The sequence below is a fragment of the Lactuca serriola genome, chromosome 2 (assembly GCF_051521515.1).
Source record: "Lactuca serriola cultivar US96UC23 chromosome 2, Lser_US96UC23_V15, whole genome shotgun sequence".
Classification (NCBI taxonomy): domain Eukaryota; kingdom Viridiplantae; phylum Streptophyta; class Magnoliopsida; order Asterales; family Asteraceae; genus Lactuca; species Lactuca serriola.
In genome coordinates, this window is record NC_136409.1 from 207545772 (window position 1) to 207568078 (window position 22307).

General features: G+C 32.3%; 1 long non-coding RNA gene and 3 pseudogenes across 2 annotated transcripts; all 4 read left to right on the forward strand.

Moving 5' to 3' along the window:
* Positions 1-3856: 3856 nt before the first annotated feature.
* On the forward strand, positions 3857-6768 carry LOC145090758 (uncharacterized). Of its 2 annotated transcripts, XR_013701749.1 has the most exons (4): positions 3857-4445; positions 5191-5849; positions 6288-6388; positions 6564-6768. It is a non-coding gene; the product is annotated as an uncharacterized LOC145090758 (long non-coding RNA). The 2 variants fall into 2 exon arrangements; XR_013701748.1 differs by lacking the exon at positions 6564-6768 and having other exon boundaries at positions 6288-6513.
* Positions 6769-11528: 4760 nt separating this feature from the next.
* Positions 11529-12120, forward strand: LOC145090759 (miraculin pseudogene; annotated as a pseudogene).
* A 4028-nt stretch (positions 12121-16148) lies between these two features.
* On the forward strand, positions 16149-16772 carry LOC145090760 (miraculin pseudogene; annotated as a pseudogene).
* Positions 16773-20945: 4173 nt separating this feature from the next.
* Positions 20946-21613, forward strand: LOC145090761 (miraculin pseudogene; annotated as a pseudogene).
* Positions 21614-22307: the final 694 nt, after the last annotated feature.

The following is a 22307-nucleotide window of genomic DNA, read 5'->3' on the forward strand; positions in this document are numbered from 1 at the left end:
AGTGTACGGTTGACAAATTATAATACAAAGTAACTCTCTTATTGGAAAATATTCGAATATAAACCCTAAATAAGGTTAGTACCGTAACAATTCGATAATTCAATTTTATATTATTTTAGTATAAATAATATTCATAACTCAATGTGGTAGAGTTCATAAACCCTATGCGACATGAAAAATTCATAACAAGGGCTACAAATACGGATTTTTAGTGAATTCGTCACCAAATATGACAAATTCCATACCCGGCCTAAAACACCCAACTTTTAATGAGAATAATTTAGAAATCAACCCAATTTTCATGTAACGTATTATTATTTTTGATAATAATGATTTTATTAACAATTTGAATTTTTATAATTCAAATTAAATATTTATACATCATTTATACATTAACATTTTTATAAAATATAAAGAGTAGACTTTTGATTTTGTGAAAACCCATGACTAGACAAGTTGGTCACTCTTTTCCCAACAAGACTTTTACCCAACATATATCAAGGCTAAATCCAACATGTAACCAAGTAAACATCACCTCACCCACCCCACCACCCTCCCTCACCCCTCCAACATGTATCAAGGTGAGTTCATACCCCTTATTTTCGAGTTTTCCATGTTTTAGGGGGGGGGGGGGATACAAGTAAACAAATCCTATTTGGTTGATCTAAAGGCTTTGATAATTAAAAATACAAGTTATGTCACTAAAACTTATCTAAGCATAAAAATCAGCTTTCTATAGAAAAGTTGTGGTCTGTTCACCGACTGTTTTGCCCTACCTAAACTTCAAATATTTCAAAACTTTTCAATATGCAAATAGTTCAGGTTTATAACTTTCTAAAGACTAATCGCACACTTTCATATGATTTTTCTACAATTTATGGCGATTTTTACAAAACTGTCTATCATTTCAAAAATGATTTCGGACCCGTATGTGAAGATAAACATTTCACACTGGTTTGAGACCACTAAAAATCCTAATAAAAATTTTGAACAAAGCAAACTCATTTTCTAAACTCTCAGAGTTTATGGATCCAATATTCGACTTACAATGATTTTTCTATAATTTTTCTAAAAACATGGACAGAAAAATCAAAAACTAGAAATTGTCTTTATCGTACTAAATGTTTTTTATACTTGTGTTAGATGTAAGTTCTAATGACATATTCATTTAAAAACATCTAGACAAGGTATTTACTATGTATTTATATAAATGATTATATATGTATTTTCAATAAACAAATAAGATAAACTATAATAGGTATAGTTTGAGGAACATTCATGTTATTTTACTCTTTTGGGGAATAATTATATAAATATATGATTATTTTATACATTGGGAATACTATAAATAAATAATACAAACGATAACAAGGAAAATATAACTTCAACACACTTTATGTAAACTAGTTAATACAGGATTGTGAGCCACTCCTTCGTTGTACCAAACATGGTACCCGTTAAAATCCTGAATTATAACCAGAGTCTCCTAGAGGGAGAGCGTGATTTTGTGTATAGATCTATACGGGATTGACAATCCCGCACCTTAGCTGTTCGCTATAGTTAGACCCGCAAGTCTTGGGTGACAAACGTCATAACTTTTGGACGTCTGAAGAACGGCGTGCATGCCATTAGTCATATTAGCATGGTTATAATGAACACTCACAATAAGTATTAACTAAATATTTACATAATGATATATTTTCAAACAATCTTAAAGGTGTATTCACTATGTGGCTACTTAGTGTATATCTCAGGGTTATATAAAAATTTATGTCCGGTAGACAGTGGAATGTGTGATTTCCGCCTTACTTCGTGTTCCTTGTTTGGTTGTTGGCTTAGGGAAGATTCATCCATTCGACTGCGTGTTCGACCTCGATTTTATATAACTCGTATGTACAAAGTGATCATAGGAGGGTATCAATATCACATCCGGTTACAGTGCAAACATGTCTTCAACTAGTTTTACTTATGAATAAAACTACGTATCATTAAACTAAGTATGACAATTATACTTATACTTTTTGGTCTTGGAATGTTTAAGACTACAATTTAGTTTTATGGAAAAAATATAGGATTTTCCGAAAAGAAATAAACATCATTATTTTACTAGTAAACAGTTTACAATTCAACTTTCTGGAAACAAATACAATTACTTACTCTTAGGTTCGGAACCATAGTAGGAACCAATATGGGTCACGTTTCTTTTATGAAATCAAAGTGTTACATTATATTCTTTAAGCATAAGAAACATATATATTTTGGTCTTAAGGCCTAAGACTACATTCCATTTTATTGAGAAAGTATAGGGTTTTCTGAAGGAACACACAAACATTTTCAATGAATAAGAACTTATTTTTGTAAAACAAAATGCTTATGAAATCACCAACATTTAATGTTGACATTTTACAAAATCACTTGTATTCTCATGAAACTAGTAGACAGGTATACATACAGGTTTCGAGAAGACGGAGCATAGTAGCTTCAAGTCTTTGTTTTGCTTTTCGCTATTGCAGTCAAGCATTATGTAAATCAAGTACAATGTAAACCATGTATATAATACAATGGTTGTTGTTGCTTTGATTACTATTATACAATTGTTGTGATACTGTACATGACGTCCTCTGTCCTCAAACGTTTCCGCAGTTCCAGTTTGGGGTGTGACAATAAAGTAAAAAAAAAAGATTTGTGATCTCTAAATATTTTTTTATGTATTTTTTATGATTTTTGAGGTTTTTTTTAGGGTTTTTTGTTTTACATAGAACCTAAACCTATATATGTATATATATATATATATATATATATATATATATATATACATGTATATATATATAATGATAAAAGAAAAGACAAAAATATAAAAGTAAGGGTAAATGGTCTTTTTAAATGGACTAAGGATGTACAATGCAATTTCTTTAAATTACAGGATGCATCTTGTCGATTTTTCAAAGGTCTGACTGAAACTAATCAAACCATAGGGACCACAACTTTAATTAATTATATATTTGATCTTCAATATGGTCTTCTGGATCCAAAACTAGAAGCAAGCATAGGTGATTTTGATGAATCATCTCTAGAATTTCAACTATGGATTCGATGAAGAGACTTTTGTACCTTAACCTATGTTTTTGTGCCTCCAAGTCCATCCATGGCGACCGCTATCGAGGAGTTACATTAGGTTATATATGAAGCTTCAATTTGGATGGAATACGGTGTAGCATGGCCGTAACATTCAGAGTTTCAATTTGTCCAAGTTGGAATGCAATTTCCGTCCATCTTGCTATTGATATGTTACATGCTCACATGTTTGCAGGTTTTCAGAACATGGGAAGAAGAGGGGTAAATCTGCCACCTCCACCATCTCACCCTACGGGTTTATAAAACATGGGAAGAATGGGGTAAAATTCACAATGTTTTTCATATATAGGGACATAGATACTGTTATGAAATGTCGGAGGAGGATTGCTATCCACGATGGTGACCTTTAACACAAAAGGTAGGTATGTCGGCGATGGGAGTTAATTGGGAAGACGAAGATGGTAATACACTGTGAACATAGGGCATGCAGACATATTAAACCATCCACATCAGTGTAATGTCACTAATCTTTCAATTGTGCCATATCAGCTTTGCAATGACTACTTACATCAGTGCAATAACACTCATCTTTCAAAAGTAATTATTATATATATATATATATATATATATATATATATATCATTACTATATATAAATAAAGACCCTTTTTCTGAGAGGCCGCTAAAATAAAATTAACAAGCTTCCAACAAAGCACGTAACCCATCCCCTAATCGACGCAATTTACCGATGCGTTTTATCATTACGTCGACTCAATCCTTCTCATGTGAATTTCAACGCGTGAGATGGGTTTGGAGAAGAGCATATGGCATCAAGTTGAAGACCAGAGAATTAAATCGTCATCCACCACCGCTTCTTAATCGGCAAGTGTCGTCAATTTGTCCTCCCATCTATAAATACCAATCCTCGCCAGCCATCTTCATCTATTCTTATGGGATTGTCTTCACTCATTGACAATTATCGATCCCGAAGGAGTATTTATTTTATTTTTTTTAGTTTATGAAATTAGGGCTTTTAGTTACTAAAACCACACTCACATGTTCTTCATTTTCATCGTATTCCGTTTGTGTCAAGGATTTTTTTTCTTGGTTTATTGTTGTCATTCAGGGAAGGTATTTATAGGGTACACCCAAAGGAACGGTTTGCTTTTTTAAGACCGGGTTCACCTTTTAGAGGCGATTTGGGTTTTCTCACAATCGATCTTCTAGGCACCGCCCCAAAATGAAATGTTTCTTATAATTCCCAAATGTGGAGATTGGCGAAACTGACCTTGTTGAGATCTGAGAAAGAATCAAATTAATGCCTCGTTCTTCACTCAGTTGGCATTGGCATTTATCGGTTCTCCTCGTCAGGTTTGTCCCACGGCTTCCCAATCTACTATGTTTTTGTTTTCCATGTCTCTAATATTTGTTTTTTTCTTCTCATTGATGCTTGGAATTTTAATTTCTTACAAGGGAAATTGCTTTCATATGTTTCAAACTAGGCAAGTGAATGTTTTTTCAAAGAAATTAACAATTCAAAACATATAATCAAATAAATGTCTCACCTTGGTGTACTTATGTAATTGTCAAAAATTAATTATTATATATTTGCATGTTTCGTCTCCATTAAGTTCTGTGTAATTTAGTTTTCTTAAATTCTTTGGGGTGATTGATTTTTAACCCACTCTTTAATGGGGTGTAGATTTATTTCATGATTCCATGAATTCTTGTGGCTTAACGAATGCCTGACTCATCATCGAAAACTTATGTTCTTTGTAATTCATAATTTATTTAATTGTTGGGAACTTATTGGTTTTTTCTACAGTCTTCAATGGGGTCAGAGTTTATTTTCACTATTTTGCAAGTGTTTTCTAGGATTATCCAAGGTTGAAAAATGGGATTCAAATCAGTTTATGGGGCATTAGAGAAGTTCTTCTCATTTGTATGTGTTTTTTATCACTAAGTCTCTCGAAGATGGATAAAGCATTTGATAACTTAACTCCTCACCAGTATCTTCATCGTATTTGTTAATCCATCCATTTGTTATGTTAAAATTAGGATTCTTGATATCTTTAAATCCTAGCAAGGTATATATCTCCGAAAATTTTGGGTGTAGGCATACAACAAGTGGGATGTAACAAGGTTGAATTTCACAAATGCAAGTGCTCTGGTTGCTGCATTTCAACCATTCCTTGAATTAGGAGGAATGACATTAACTTCATTGGGCCAAATGTAAGTAATTTATTATCGTCACTTATATTAAAATTCTTGATAATGCGGTAATACCTTTTTGCAGCCTGATAGTATTCATGTTATAGGGGAACCAAGCAACTTCTAGAGTTACCATGAAGAATGTTGGTGTTCCAAAAAGTGTTTCTACTTGGCTGGTTTATTGTTTTTTAATCTATTCTTCTGATTTGTGAACTGAGGATTTTGATTTTTGGATGTTTTTACTTAAAGCTTCAATCTTCATTGATGAATTAAAAAGGGTTTTAATTATAAGATTTAGATCTTGGTTTGGATCTGATTCGGGTTTGCAAGGAGTTTTTATTTTTTGTTAACATTTCTTTAATTTAAAGGGAGCCTTGGATGATGGTCACTAGAATAGAAGATGGAGCGAAGCTTGTTGGTTATGGGTTTGAGAAAAAACTAAAGATTTTAGCCATTAAAGATGATGTGAAGGTTTTGTTGTTGGGTTTGGGTGAAGAAATCAATAGAGAAGGTCTTAGGAAGACCCCTTTTTTGTTGTAAAAACCCTTCGTGAAAGAACCAGAGGTTAGATCTTTTCTTATTGTTACTTTTCATTTCATTTTTTGTATTCATGGCATGTATTTTGAAGTTATATGTTTTATTACTATTTCTGTAATGTTTCCTTTCTGAAAAGGGGAACAAATATGGTGTTTATATATGTTCGATTGTAATAGTATTTATTGACAATACAATAACATGTTATCTCTGAACTGTTAAAGATGAACATGGCAACTGAAAAAATCAAAAACTTTGGAATATCTCTAAACATTTAATGATTTTTTGGTGTATTTGCCCAATTCATGCTATAAAGAAAATATGGAAGACATAATCCAAGGTGAATTATTAATGTAGTTGGGATTATAATCAGAATCGTGCATGTCAGAAGCAGAGCCCCTAGACTTTCTCTGGTTATAAATCTAAACCTCTCATATTGTGAATCATGTTTGTGTTGGTCTTTTACAGGGTCAGCAAGGTCTTTTCAAGATAAGGCACAGGGCACAAGAAAGTGACAGGCACAGGGGACAAAAACTTGTGAATGACAAGAAGGGCAATCAATACATGGAGTTATATTCACATTCATCTTTCTGCTATTTTTGTTATTTGCAAATTTGACAGTTAGGTTTTGGCAGTGATGTTTATAGATAATCAAGTTTAACTTAGTTTTATGACTATTTTCATTGTTTCAACACCTTAGTGGGGTACCCTATTTGCTAAACTATGTATTGTTTTTGCCTTTAGGTGATTGAAATTAGCAACGGATCAAGGTAAAGTATGTACTTCAACAAGACAAAAGGAATTATCAAGTTAAGCCTGCCAGGCTGTTTCCTATGTGAAAAAGCAATAGGTGTCAATGCCACGCTTGGCATGCTATTGCCTAAGAGTGATGTCAATAGGACAAAAGATGCAATTTTTTCCCACACAAAAAATAGAGAAGGATTCACAGTTCATACCAACATCAAAAATACCCCCCCCCCCCCCCCAAAAAAAAAAAAAGCTTTGGCAATACTAAATGTAGTAAGAACATTGTCGATGATCTAAATATTTATTAGATTAACAAGTGAAGAACTCAAAAGTGTTTGCTACAATGTCATATCTTCGCTAGGTTTGATTCAGTAATGTCCATTCAATGGATATGAGCAAGAAACTAAATTATTATATATAAGATGTGACTTTTTCCAAGTTTAAGAATTAATTTGTTTGGCCCCTTACAACTGAGCTTTTCCATTTTTTGATTTCTTAACTTCAAATTTGTAACACCCAAAGTCAGGAAGGCCAAGAAAGGTAAGGAAACCCTAAGTTAAGGGACGACTCGGCGAGTCCGAGCGGGATCCGGGTCGAGGAGTAAGTGACCGACTCAGCGAGTCGGCCAAGGAGACTCGACGAGTCTTGTCTATACGAGGAAAACCCTAAATTCGGGACTTGGAGCCTATTTAAGCGCCCCATTCTCTTCCCTAGGGTTCCTTTACTGCCTCTCTAACCCAGAATACCAAACCCTAGCCGCCATATCCAGTGTTGAGCCAATTATTGCCTTGAAGAGTGCATTAAAGCTTGGAAAAGGATGAAGGATCTTTAAGGTGCAAGAAGGGGGCTATAGATCTGGGATTGGGAATATATTTCTGAACATTTGGAGGTAATAAACTAGTTCTTGGACTCCTTTGCACCTAGATCTATGTGTGAGTTTTGGGGCTTTTAGCCATGATTGGTATCCATTTGAGTTAGAAGCCAGATCTGAAGTTGCTACTTCGGATCTAAGCATATTTTGGCCTTGTGAAGCATAAAGTATCAGCCCTTGAGTTGATTTTGGAGCCTCTTTGCCTTAAACCCTAGTTTATGGTGTATTTAGCCTAGATCTCCTTCTCTACATGTAAAGTTTGCAACTTTACATGAGGAATAGGCTTGGGAAGGGTAGATCTATAGTTTGGAGTCCATGCATGACTCAAAAGTCCTCTGCATGTATGTAGATCTGAATGGACTCGGCGAGTCCTTTAAGTGAACTCGGCGAGTAGCATGAAGATTAGGAGGAACTCGACGAGTGGGATGAACAACTCATTGAGTCGGATGAAGCTAGGCAGGAACTCGACGAGTTTGAAGAACAACTCGGCGAGTCTGTTGAAGGTTGTCCTAGACTCGGCGAGTCTGTTCTTGGACTCGGCGAGTCAGGTCGCGAAACCCCAAACCCTTCGAGTTGAGACTCGAATCAGTGAGTCCAATGGAGACTTGGTGAGTTGGACAGGTCAGGACTCGGAAATCGGTAGACTCGGCGATTCGAGTCGTGAATGGAAGGACTCTGAGCTCATGAACTCAGTGAGTCGGTAGGCTAACTCGACGAGTAGGGTTGACCTGGGAGGTTGACTTTGACCAGGACTTTGACTTTGACCAGAGTTGACTTGGTTGTCTTTCGGGGGTCAGTCAGACTAAGTGTTGCATTGATATTGATAGCTCGAGGAGCTAGTGGAGCAGGAGTTCAGAGAGTGGCCGGACAGCAGCTAGCAGGATCATCAGCGTGTTCAGCCAGTGCAGGTGAGTTTCCCTTTTGTGTGAATGGGTCTATGGCCACAATGCCGGCCCATGTAGTTATGAGTAGAAGACCCGGGGGTTAATCCTAGGCACAGTATGCTAGTATGATATTCAGGACGAGGTCCAATGATAGCGGGTGGGTGCCCATGGAATGGTTTATGTGATAGTTTATACTTGTTGTCTGTGTGATACTTGTATGTGCCTGGTAGGGAGGTGAGTGTGGGCGGGGTCCCGTATCTCACTAATAGTAGAGTGTGGATGGTGTTCCACATCTCATTAGCAGCAGATCAGGGGCGAGGCCCAAGTTAGGGAAAGAGTGAGTGTGGGTTGGGCCCGTATCTCACTATTAGTAGGAGCATGGACGGGGTTCCATGACTCATCAGTAGCAGGACAAGGGCGAGGCCCAGGACAAGCGAGGCCTTTGGACAAGATCCATTAGTATGTGTTTAGCTTATGTGTTGTGAAATGTTTATGTGCTATTATATGTTAGCAGGCGAGACCCTGTGGCAGGCGAGACCTAAGTGAAACAGATCTGTATCCGAGCGGGGCTCGAAGCCAGGCGGGGCCTAGAACGGCGGGGCCATTGTAGCGGGCGAGACCCGAGGTAGGGGCGAGACCCAGGATAGCGGGCGTGGCCTAGTATGTGCAGTATGTGGTAGGGTGGGGAACTCACTAAGCTTCGTGTTTACGGTTTTTAGTTTTGGTTTCAAGTACTTCCGGTAGTGGAGGAAAGAGCTCGGGGTGATCGCGTGGTACACACCATAGATTAGACAGCCTAGGAATGTTTTACTCTGATAACGAACATGTGTTTTGGAAACTAATACTCTGATTGTGTTTTGAATCGATAATTTTGCTTTAAGTAATGTTTTATTAAAAGAAATTATTAGTCTTGAATTTTGGGACGTTACAAAATTTGTTTTTTTTTTTTTTTTTTAATTCATAAGTGGTATCTTTATATCTTGATCTCTTATGGATATCGTTTGAATAGAAATTTGGTGTACTTCCATGGAAAAAGGCTATGCTTTGACTTTTTAGGTCAAACCTATTTCTTTTAAAATGTAAAAAACAGTAAATATTAATTACATCTTAACAAAAATGTTTTTTTTTGTCCTTTTGTTTAGGCAAATATTTTATTATCTAAAAAATCCTTGAAATTTGTAAACTCTTCTTAGTAATTTTGAAGATGAAATGTAGTTCATTAATAGTAAGTATTTTTATTCATTTACTTATTATTATGGACCCAAAAATGCTTTCCTTTGCATTCATGAAACCCAAGGTTTGTGCTTTTCGACTGTTATGATATCCTTATAAGATATATTCCAAATTAAAGATAGCCTTTAAACACTTTGTTGCCAAATTCATTAATCTGCCATGTTTATTCATAAAATTTGAACAATATGTTAGTAGTGCCCCCCTAAATAAAGTAATTAACTTAATGATCAAAACTTTGTTGCAAATGTTAAAAGGTCCGTAGGGATTATAAAAGTTAGGATTATAAAAGTTAAAATTAGTCCATTTGACCTTCAAAATTAAAATTACATACCATGATTTGATAAAGTTTTCTTTGAGTTCAAAGATGTAATAGAAATAAATAAAAGTGTAATACTATAATACACAAATAAATATAAGTCATTTATATTCGGAACAACTACGGGTCGTGCTAACCATAGACTTTATGCTTATTTCAAGGTATCCCTTCACCTCTCATATGGGTTAGATGAAAAAATATTGTTGTTTCCAAACCTTTCAGGTATTTAAAAGTTCATATTGTTCAATGAAACCAAATGTTAATACCAGTTAATCCCACAATGTTAATCAAATTATTCTCCAAAAATGGCTTCTAAAACTCACTGTTGCTTAATGGAGTTACAGTTGAGATTGCAGTTGGGATAACACAATAATCATAAAAAATAGCAACGTACTCTTTTACTTACACAATTGGGATTAGACATCAAGTTTTATTTTAAAGTGTTTTACACAACATATATACTTTTTTCGTGGCATCGGTTGAGTCAATTTCTTCACACAGAAGCTATATTGCTATTTTCAGCAGAAAAATATATTCTAAGTTCCTAGCCCATAGCAGTAACACTATCATTCCCTTAGCAAATAGGCGATTCATGGGCGTGCTTAGCACGAGCCTCAAAATTTTCTAGTATAAATATATATATATATATATATATATATATATATATATATATATATATATACTAATTATTAATATTGACTAATATTTGTTAAAAAATAATTATAATTAAAATTAAAATGATCTGATATATATATATATATATATATATATATATATATATATATATATATATATATATATATATATATATATATATGCTGTATGTCAAGATAAAAAGCATATATAAAGAATAATCATAATATATATAAAGAATAATCATAATATATATTTCTTGCTATCGCTCAAAATAAATATTATATTTAAATATTACTTGTATTACAATATGTATCCCTATAATATATAAACTATGTATATGTACCCTTTAAAAGAATTAAAACACATTCATATAATATACTACAATAATGATATGGCTTATCTAAAGCCTTTGCAAGCATTACAACAATTAAAAGAAAAAGGCTGAGGTGACTTTCAATATATGCTTAGTAGCATTTACAAGATGAAATAAATAACCGGTGTGGGTGCTCTTAGATTTTTATTTTAGTTTTATCTCATTTACATAAATGGTCCTTCAAGTTTCTAAACAAATAATAAAAGAAATAGATAAGGGTAGGTAAGTTATTTCATAAATACTTAACCTCTTTTTCTTTAACAAAGTTAGGAAAAATGACAAACCGTGCTTGATTTTGAAACCACAAGGGTCATCAATGTAACGCCAACCAAAAATATTCTAACCTTGTTACTTTTTAGAAACCACAGGGACCATTTTTGAAATTTTTTCATCCGATTAATGACCAAATTGCATGCTATACAACCCAATTTGTTGTTACCTTGTTAAATTGCATTTAATATATTTGTAACGTCAACGCCTAACCTTAATGAAATATGATTGTTTGACTTGAAGAAATAGTTACGTGCAGTCTGCAACCATTCCCAAATTCATATTTATTGTCCCCATTATAAGTACATGTTATCTCTACGAAACTTAAACCACACCTTAAATATCTATAAGTCTTTAAAAAAATAACTACATGCTCAAGATGAAAACATTGTTACTACTTCTATTCTCCACAATCTCTCTTTCAATGGGACAACCATCTCCAACTCAACTTCGAGACCTTGATGGGAACTTGGTACGTTCTTGTACAGAGTACTACATCTTACCTGTGATCCGAGGAACGGGCGGCGACCTTATACCAGACTCCACGAGAAATGTTTCATGCCCACTTGACGTTGTCCAAGCCAACCATGAAGTCAATAATGGCATGCCATTGACATTTACACCGGTGAACCCCAAGAAAGGTGTCATTCGGGAATGAACAGATCTCAACATTGTATTCTCGGCTGCATCGACCTGCATTCATTCAGTCGAATGTATGGATGCTTGAGGAGTACGATGTACAACTAATCGTAACAAGTCATGGAGTAGCGGGAAACCCTGGTCAGGAAACCATCAATAACTAGTTTAAGATAGAGAAGTATGAGGATCATTACAAACTTGTGTTCTGCCCGACTGTATGCGACATTTGCAAGCCTGTTTGTGGAAATATTAGTGTTGTAATTGCTAAAAATGGAAGTAGACGATTGGCTATTAGTGAAGTGCCTCTTAAGATTATGTTTAAGAAGGCATAAAGAATTTTATTTTTTATTTTCACAATAAACGATTTTACCTTAATATACTTATCTTTGAATTATATGCAAGATAAACGACCGTGGACCATTACATTATATAAATAATTAATTAACATTATCTTTGAATTATATGCAAGATAAACGACCGTGGAGCATTACATTATATAAACGACCGTGGACCATTACATTATATAAATAATTAATTAACATTTGTTCTTTAAGGTTTTATGCAACAATGTGATAGGTTTGATTGAATTTTAGACTTCAAGTATTTCTTTTATTGGTATTTCTTAGTATATAAAGTGCAAATTAATTATATTTATATTATACAAAAGAATAAATTGGAACAACAATTGAAATCATACATATATCTCATTGAAAATTCTAGTCAAATTACAACTCCCATCTCATTTATCTAATTAGAATAGTGGTAGTTGTTGTAGGTTAAATGATTTTGTCAATTCTATAGTTTAGATGGTACGTATAATTATATGTGTAAGTTATATAGTTGAGATACATAAATACTAAACAATTTAAAAATATACAAAAGTAGAAACCTATTTATTAAATAAAATAACAAATAATTACACAATAACAACTAAAATGAGAAAAATGGACCAAAATTGTAATTTTGTAACTTAAATTAAAGTTCTTACGTTTGTCAAATTTGTCAATATGATGATTTTTGTTCGTTAATGCCCAAAGTTTGCCAAGTTTTTTTTAATTTTATTTATTTATTCATTTTTTACCTGTAAAGCCAAGTTTCCAACATGTCATCAGCATATGGTAAGATGACGATGTAAGACGATTTTCACTTCTTTAGATAGAAACAATGATCAATCTGACATCTCATGTACCCATTCATCTTCATGAAATTATCAAACTTCAAGTACGATTTACTTGGAGCTTGCTTAAACCTATAAAGTTTTTCTTCAACATGCATACTAAGTGTTTTTTCCATATATCTAAAAAATTTATGGTTGTGCCATGTAGATAGAAATCTTAATAAGAGTCACCATTCAAGAAATTCTTCTTCACATCCAACTACTTTAGATGTAAATCTTCTGTAACAACAATTCCAAGAACTATTTTAATTCTAGTCATCTTCATAGTTGGTGATAAAATTTCATTGTAATCGGTTCTTCCCTTCTATTTGGACCCTTTTACCACCAAAATTGGTACCCTACGTCATTCAAAAACAATAGCCAATAAAAAACCATTTCTTTCCTTTTGTATATAAATTGTCTTTATTCACATCATTGACTCTAATGTAAGATACATATCCAAAAACCTTTAGGTGTGTAAGCGATATCTAATGACCTTGCCATTCATTTTCTAAAATTGTTTTTAGTACCATTTATCAATCAAATTATGAAACAGTGGTAATATAGTTAAATGAATTGTTATCAACATTACAATGGTAATATAGTTAAAAGAATTGTTATCAACATTACAATATCATTCTTTTAGGTAAGTAAAGTTTTTTCACATATATTATTTTAGAGATGAAATTTGGTTTGCACTTCAATAACATAATGTTATAGAGACATTAAAGTTGGTTTTGAACAATTTGATTCTATAAACGACACAAAAACTATTCATTTTACTATATTATCATTGTTTCTATGTAAGTTGAAAGTTTTTATAGATGTTTTTTGGAGACGGAATTCATTGTACACTTTAATAACTTAACCTTAAATATATTAAAATTGATCTTGGATAATTTTATTTAAGTTAAAAATGACACTAAAACAATTCATAAATCTTTATTAATAATTTGTTATCAACATTGTGTTATCATTCTTTTGAGGTAAGTAGAGTTTTTTAAATGCTTTTAGCTAAAATTCATTGTGAACTTCAATAACATAACGTTATAGTTATCAAAGTTAATTTAATTTTAGAAATGATACTAAAACAATTTATACAACTATATTAACAACTTGTTATCAATATTATTGTATCATTGTTTCTAGGTAAGTAAGGGCTTTTACAAATGTTCTTTAGAGCTACAATTCACGATGCACTTCTATAATATAACTTCTAAAGATATTAAAATTGATCTTTTGATAGTTACATGCAACAAGGCCTAAATAATCGTTTAGCTAACAGACCCAACCCTACAACGGGTGGACTCAAACACGAGCTACACAATAGGGCTGAATCAATTATTGTAAAATTATTTAACCATTGCAACATGTAATTTAACATATTAATGTAATAGTTGACCCACACTAATATGAACCCTACAAAGCACAAAGCAAACAACATTCGAGTAGTAAAACTCTATAGACCACAAAACATCAACATGCATCCTTCCTAATAGGTATCTCTCCTAATAGGGATTCAATCATTCAATCCTCAACATATCCTTATGCTAACTTCTAAAATGCAAACATTTTATATTATATATAACATAACATGTATGGATATTCTGGGAATCACTTACTTGATCTCGACTGATTGCACACATCGTGCACCTTTCATAAAATAAATACTTTTTATAAAAGTCATTTTTTTCAAACAGATTACAAATTCCATAGTTTGAGTTTAAACACACCTGAGAGTCTGTCCGAATCGCTCAAACCATGGCTCTTATACCAAGTTGTAATAACTCAAAATCCCAAGTAATTTTTTTCTATTTAATAACCAACCAAATTCATTCATTCATTAAAAGATATCCATGTATAAAAAAGTGTTTCTAAACAACATCAGAGTAATGATAAAATCAAAGGTGTGGACTCTCGATTTGGGGGTGTGACAATAGTGTCAACATAAAAAAGATTTGTGATCTCTAAATATATATTTTTTTTTTAATGATTTTTAAGGTTTTTTTAGAGTTTTTATAGAATCTATATATACATATATATATATATATATATATATATATATATATATATAATGATAAAAGAAAAGACAAAATATAAAAGTAAGGGCAAAATGGTGTTTTTAAATGAACTAAGGATCTACAATGCAATTTCTATAAACTACATGATGCATCCTGTTGATTTTTCAAAGGTCGGACTGAAACTGATCAAACCATAGGGAGCAAAACTTTAATTAATTCTATATTTGATCATCGAAATATGGTCTTCTAGATCCAAAACTGGAAGCAAGCATAGGTGATTTTGATGAATCGTCTTCAGAGTTTCAACGATGGATCTGATGAAGAGACTTTTGTACCTTAACCTATGTTTTTGTGCCTCCAAGTCCATCCATGGCGACCGCTATGGAGGAGTTACAGTAGGTTATATATAAAACTTCAATTTGGGTGGAATACAGTGTAGCATGGCTTGCACGGGTAACACTCAAAGCTTCAATTTGTCCAAATTGGAATCAATTTTCGTCCTATATGTATCCATATAGTATATAAAGTATGATATATGTGCCCTTTAAAAGAATTACAACACATCCATATAATATACTATAATAATGATATGGCCTACCTAAAGCCTTTGCAAGCCTTTCAACAATTGAAAGAAGAAGGCTGAGGTGACTTTCAATATATGCTTAGTAGCATTTACAAAATGAAATAAAGCACCGATGTGAGTGCTCTTAGCATTTTATTTTAGTTTTATCTCATTTACATAAATGGTCCTTCAAGTTTCTAAATAAATAATAAAAGAAATGGATAAGGGTAGGTAAGTTATTTCATAAATACAACCTCTTTTTCTTTAACAAAGTTAGGCAAAATGACAAACCGTGCTTGATTTTGAAACCACAAGGGTCATCTGTGTAACGCAAAACAAAAATATTCTAAACGGGTTACTTTTTAGAAACCACAGGGACCATTTTTGAAATTTTGTCATCCGGTTATGACCAAATTGCATGCTATACAACCTAATTGGTTGTGACCTCGTTAAATTGCATTTAATATATTTGTAACGTCAACGCCTAACCTTAATGAGATAGGATTGTTTGACTTGTACAAACAGTTACGTGCAGTCTGCAACCATTCCCAAATTCATACCAATGGTCCCCATTATAAATACATGTTATCTCTATGAAACTTAAACCACACCTTAAATTGATCTATAAGTCTTTAGAAAAATAACTACATGCTCAAGATGAAAACATTGTTACTACTTCTGTTCTCCACAATCTCGCTTTCAATGGGACAACCATCTCCAAATCAACTTCGAGACCTTGATGGGAACTTGGTACGTTCTGGTACTAAGTACTATATCTTACCTGTGATCCGAGGAATGGGTGGCGGCCTTATACCAGCCTCCACGAGAAATGAGTCATGCCCACTTGACGTTGTCCAAGCCAACCAAGAAGTCAATAATGGCCTGCCATTGACATTCACACCGGTGAACCCCAAGAAAGGTGTCATTCGAGAATCAACAGATCTCAACATTATATTCTTGGCTGCATCGACCTGCATTCAATCGAATGTATGGATGCTTGAGGAGTACGATGGACAACTAATCGTAACAAGTCATGGAGTGGCGGGAAACCCTGGTCAGGAAACCATCAGTAACTAGTTTAAGATAGAGAAGTATGAGGATCATTACAAACTTATGTTCTGCCCGACTGTATGCGACATTTGCAAGCCTGTTTGTGGAAATATTGGTGTTGTAATTGCTAAAAACGGAAGTAGACGTTTGGCTATTAGTGAAGTGCCTCTTAAGATTATGTTTAAGAAGGCATAAAGACTTTTATTTTTTATTTTCACAATAAACTATTTTACTTTAATATACTTATCTTTGAATTATATGCAAGATAAACGACCGTGGACCATTACATTATATAAATAATTAATTAACATTTGTTCTTTAAGGTTTTATGCAACAAAGTGATAGGTTTGATTAAATTTTAGACTTCAAATATTTCTTTTATTGGTATTTCTTAGTATATAAAGTGCAAATTAATTATATTTATATTATACAATAGAATAACTTGGAACAACAATTGAAATCATACATATATCTCATTGAAAATTCTAGTCAAATTACAACTCCCATCTCATTTATCTAATTAGAATAGTGGAGGTTGTAGTGCGTTACGTGATTTCGTTAATTCTATAGTTTACATGGTATGTATAATTATTTGTTTAAGTTATATAGTTGAGATACATAAATACAAAACAATTTAAAAATATACAAAAGTAGAAACCTATTTACTAAAACAAATAATAAATAATTACACATTAACAACTAAAATGAGAAAAATGGACCAAAATTGTAATTTTCTAACTTAAAAACTAAAGCGAGCATATATAAAATTAATCAATTTCTTAATTGTAGAACTTAAAACTAGGGTTTTTTTTTTTTTTTTTTTTTTTTTTTTTTTTTTTTTTTTTTAAATTAAAGTTCTTACGTTTGTCAAATTTGTGAATATGATGATTTTTGTTCGTTAATGCCTAAAGTTTGCCAACTTTTTTTTTTAATTTTATTTATTTATTCATTTTTTACCTGTAAAGCCAAGTTTCCAACATGTCATCAGCATATGGTAAGATGACAATGTAAGACGATTTTTACTTCTTTAGATAGAAACAACGATCAATCTGACATCTCATGTACCCATTCATCTTCATGAAATTATCAAACTTCAAGTAGGATTTACTTGGAGCTTTCTTAAACCTATAAAGTTTTTCTTCAACATGCATACTAAGTGTTCTTTTCCATCTATCTAAAAAATTTATGGTTGTGCCATGTAGATAGATATCTTAATAAGAGTCGCCATTCAAGAAATTCTTCTTCACATCCAACTACTTTAGATGTAAATCTTCTGTAACAACTATTCCAAGAACTATTTTAATTCTGGTCATCTTCATAGTTGGTGATAAAATTTCATTGTAATCGGTTCTTCCCTTCTATTGGGACCCTTTTAGCACCAAAAACGGTACCCTACGTCATCCAAAAATAATAGCCAATAAAAAACCATTTCTTTCCTTTTGTATATAAATTGTCTTTATTCACATCATTGACTCTAATGTAAGATACATATCCAAAAACCTTTAGGTGTGTAAGCGATATCTAATGACCTTGCCATTCATTTTCTAAAATTGTTTTTAGTACCATTTATCAATCAAATTATGAAACAGTGGTAATATAGTTAAATGAATTGTTATCAACATTACAATGGTAATATAGTTAAAAGAATTGTTATCAACATTACAATATCATTCTTTTAGGTAAGTAAAGTTTTTTCACATATATTATTTTAGAGATGAAATTTGGTTTGCACTTCAATAACATAATGTTATAGAGACATTAAAGTTGGTTTTGAACAATTTGATTCTATAAACGACACAAAAACTTTTCATTTTACTATATTATCATTGTTTCTATGTAAGTTGAAAGTTTTTATAGATGTTTTTTGGAGACGGAATTCATTGTACACTTTAATAACTTAACCTTAAATATATTAAAATTGATCTTGGATAATTTTATTTAAGTTAAAAATGACACTAAAACAATTCATAAATCTTTATTAATAATTTGTTATCAACATTGTGTTATCATTCTTTTGAGGTAAGTAGAGTTTTTTAAATGCTTTTAGCTAAAATTCATTGTGAACTTCAATAACATAACGTTATAGTTATCAAAGTTAATTTAATTTTAGAAATGATACTAAAACAATTTATACAACTATATTAACAACTTGTTATCAATATTATTGTATCATTGTTTCTAGGTAAGTAAGGGCTTTTACAAATGTTCTTTAGAGCTACAATTAATGATGCACTTCTATAATATAACTTCTAAAGATATTAAAATTGATCTTTTGATAGTTTTATTTGATAAATGAAACTAATGTTCTTTTTTAGGTTCTCCCAGGGTTCCCACCTTAACCTGCCATCAACTGCTGAAAGATCCCTATTAATGTTAGCTAACTACCTTGTGAATACAGTTACATGCAACAAGGCCTAAATAATCGTTTGGCTAACAGACCCAACCCTACAACGGGTGGAATCAAACACGAGCTACACAATAGGGCCGAATCAATTATTGTAAAATTATTTAACCATTGCAACATATAATTTAACATATTCATCTAATAGTTAACCTGCACTAATATGAACCCTACAAAGCACAAAGCAAGCAACATTCGAGTAGTAAAACTCTATAGAACACAAAACATCAACATGCATCCTTCCTAATAGGCATCTATCCTAATAGGGATTCTATCATTCAATCCTCAACATATCCTTACTTTAACTTTTAAAATGCAAACATTTTATAGTATATATAACATAACATGTATGGATATTCTGGGAATCACTTACTTGAGCTCGGCTGATTGCACACATCGTGCCACTTTCATAAAATAAATACTTTTTATAAAATTCATTTTTTTCAAACATATTACAAATTCCTTAGTTTGAGTTAAAACACACCTGAGAGTCTGTCCGAATCGCTCAAACCAAGGCTCTTATACCAACTTGTAACAACTCAAAATCCCAAGTAATTTTTTTTTCTATTTAATAACCAACCAAATTCATTCATTCATTAAAAGGTATCCATGTATTAAAAAAGTGGTTCTAAACAACATCAGAGTAATGATAAAATAAAAGGCGTGGACTCTCGATTTGGGGGTGTGACAATAATGTCAAAATAAAAAAGATTTGTGGTCTCTAAATATATTTTTTTGATGATTTTTAAGGTTTTTATAGAGTTTATATATATATATATATATATATATATATATATATATATATATATATATATATATATATATATAATGATAAAAGAAGAGGCAAAAATATAAAAGTAAGTGCAAAATGGAGTTTTTAAATGGACTAAGGATCTACAATGAAATTTCTTTAAACTACATGATGCATCCTGTTGATTTTTCAAAGGTCGGACTGAAACTGATCAAACAATCGGGAGCAAGACTTTAATTAATTCTATATTTGATCATCGAAATATGGTCTTTTGGATCCAAAACTGGAAGCAAGCATAGGTGATTTTGATGAATCGTCTTCAGAGTTTCAACTATGGATTTGATGAATAGACTTTTGTACCTTAACCTATGTTTTTGTGCCTCCAAGTCCATCCATGGCGACCGCTATGGAGGAGTTACAGTAGGTTATATATAAAACTTCAATTTGGGTGGAATACAGTGTAGCATGGCTTGCACGGGTAACATTCAGAGCTTCAATATGTCCAAATTGGAATCAATTTTCGTCCTATATGTATCCATATAGTATATAAAGTATGATATATGTGCCCTTTAAATGAATTACAACACATCCATATAATATACTATAATAATGATATGGCCTACCTAAAGCCTTTGCAAGCCTTTCAACAATTGAAAGAAGAAGGCTGAGGTGACTTTCAATATATGCTTAGTAGCATTTACAAGATGAAATAAAGCACCGATGTGAGTGCTCTTAGCATTTTATTTTAGTTTTATCTCATTTACATAAATGGTCCTTCAAGTTTCTAAATAAATAATAAAAGAAATGGATAAGGGTAGGTTAGTTATTTCATAAATACAACCTCTTTTTCTTTAACAAAGTTAGGCAAAATGACAAACCGTGCTTGATTTTGAAACCACAAGGGTCAGCTGTGTAACGCCAAACAAAAATATTCTAAACGAGTTACTTTTTAGAAACCACAGGGACCATTTTTGAAATTTTGTCATCCGGTTATGACCAAATTGCATGATATACAACCTAATTGGCCGCTACCTCGTTAAATTGCATTTAATATATTTGTAACGTCAACGCCTAACCTTAATGAGATAGGATTGTTTGACTTGTACAAACAGTTACGTGCAGTCTGCAACCATTCCTAAATTCATACCGATTGTCCCCATTATAAATACATGTTATCTCTATGAAACTTAAACCACACCTTAAATTGATCCATAAGTCTTTAGAAAAGTAACTACATGCTGAAGATGAAAACATTGTTACTACTTCTGTTCTCCACAATCTCGCTTTCAATGGGATAACCATCTCCAACTCAAATTCGAGACCTTGATGGGAAGTTGGTACATTCAGGTACAAAGTACTACATCTTACCTGTGATCCGAGGAATGGGTGGCGGCCTTATACCAGCCTCCACGAGAAATGAGTGATGCCCACTTGACGTTGTCCAAGCCAACCAAGAAGTCAATAATGGCCTGCCATTGACATTCACACCGGTGAACCCCAAGAAAGGTGTCATTCGAGAATCAACAGATCTCAACATTATATTCTCGGCTGCATCGACCTGCATTCAGTCGAATGTATGGATGCTTGAGGAGTACGATGGACAACTAATCGTAACAAGTCATGGAGTGGCGGGAAACCCTGGTCAGGAAACCATCAGTAACTGGTTTAAGATAGAGAAGTATGAGGATCATTACAAACTTATGTTCTGCCCGACTGTATGCGACATTTGCAAGCCTGTTTGTGGAAATATTGGTGTTGTAATTGCTAAAAATGGAAGTAGACGTTTGGCTATTAGTGAAGTGCCTCTTAAGATTATGTTTAAGAAGGCATAAAGACTTTTATTTTTTATTTTCACAATAAACCATTTTACTTTAATATACTTATCTTTGAATTATATGCAAGATAAACGACCGTGGACCATTCCATTATATAAATAATTAATTAACATTTGTTCTTTAAGGTTTTATGCAACAATGTGATAGGTTTGATTGAATTTTAGACTTGAAATATTTCTTTTATTGGTATTTCTTAGTATATAAAGTGCAAATTAATTATATTTATATTATACAAAAGAATAACATGGAACAACAATTGAAATCATACATATATCTCATTGAAAATTCTAGTCAAATTACAACTCCCATCTCATTTATCTAATTAGAATAGTGGAGGTTGTTGTGCGTTATGTGATTTAGTTAACTCGATAGTTTACATGGTATGTATAATTATTTGTGTAAGTTATATAGTTGAGATACATACACACAAAACAATTTAAAAATATACAAAAGTAGAAACCTATTTACTAAAACAAATAATAAATAATTACACATTAACAACTAAAATGAGAAAAATGGACCAAAATTGTAATTTTCTAACTTAAAAATTAAAGCGAGCATATATAAAATTAATCAATTTCTTAATTCTAGAACTTAAAACTAGGTTTCTTTTTTTTTTTTTTAAATTAAAGTTCTCGTTTGTCAAATTTGTCAATATGATGATTTTTGTTCGTTAATGCCTAAAGTTTGCCAACTTTTTTTTGATTTTATTTATTTATTCATTTTTTACCTTTAAAGCCAAG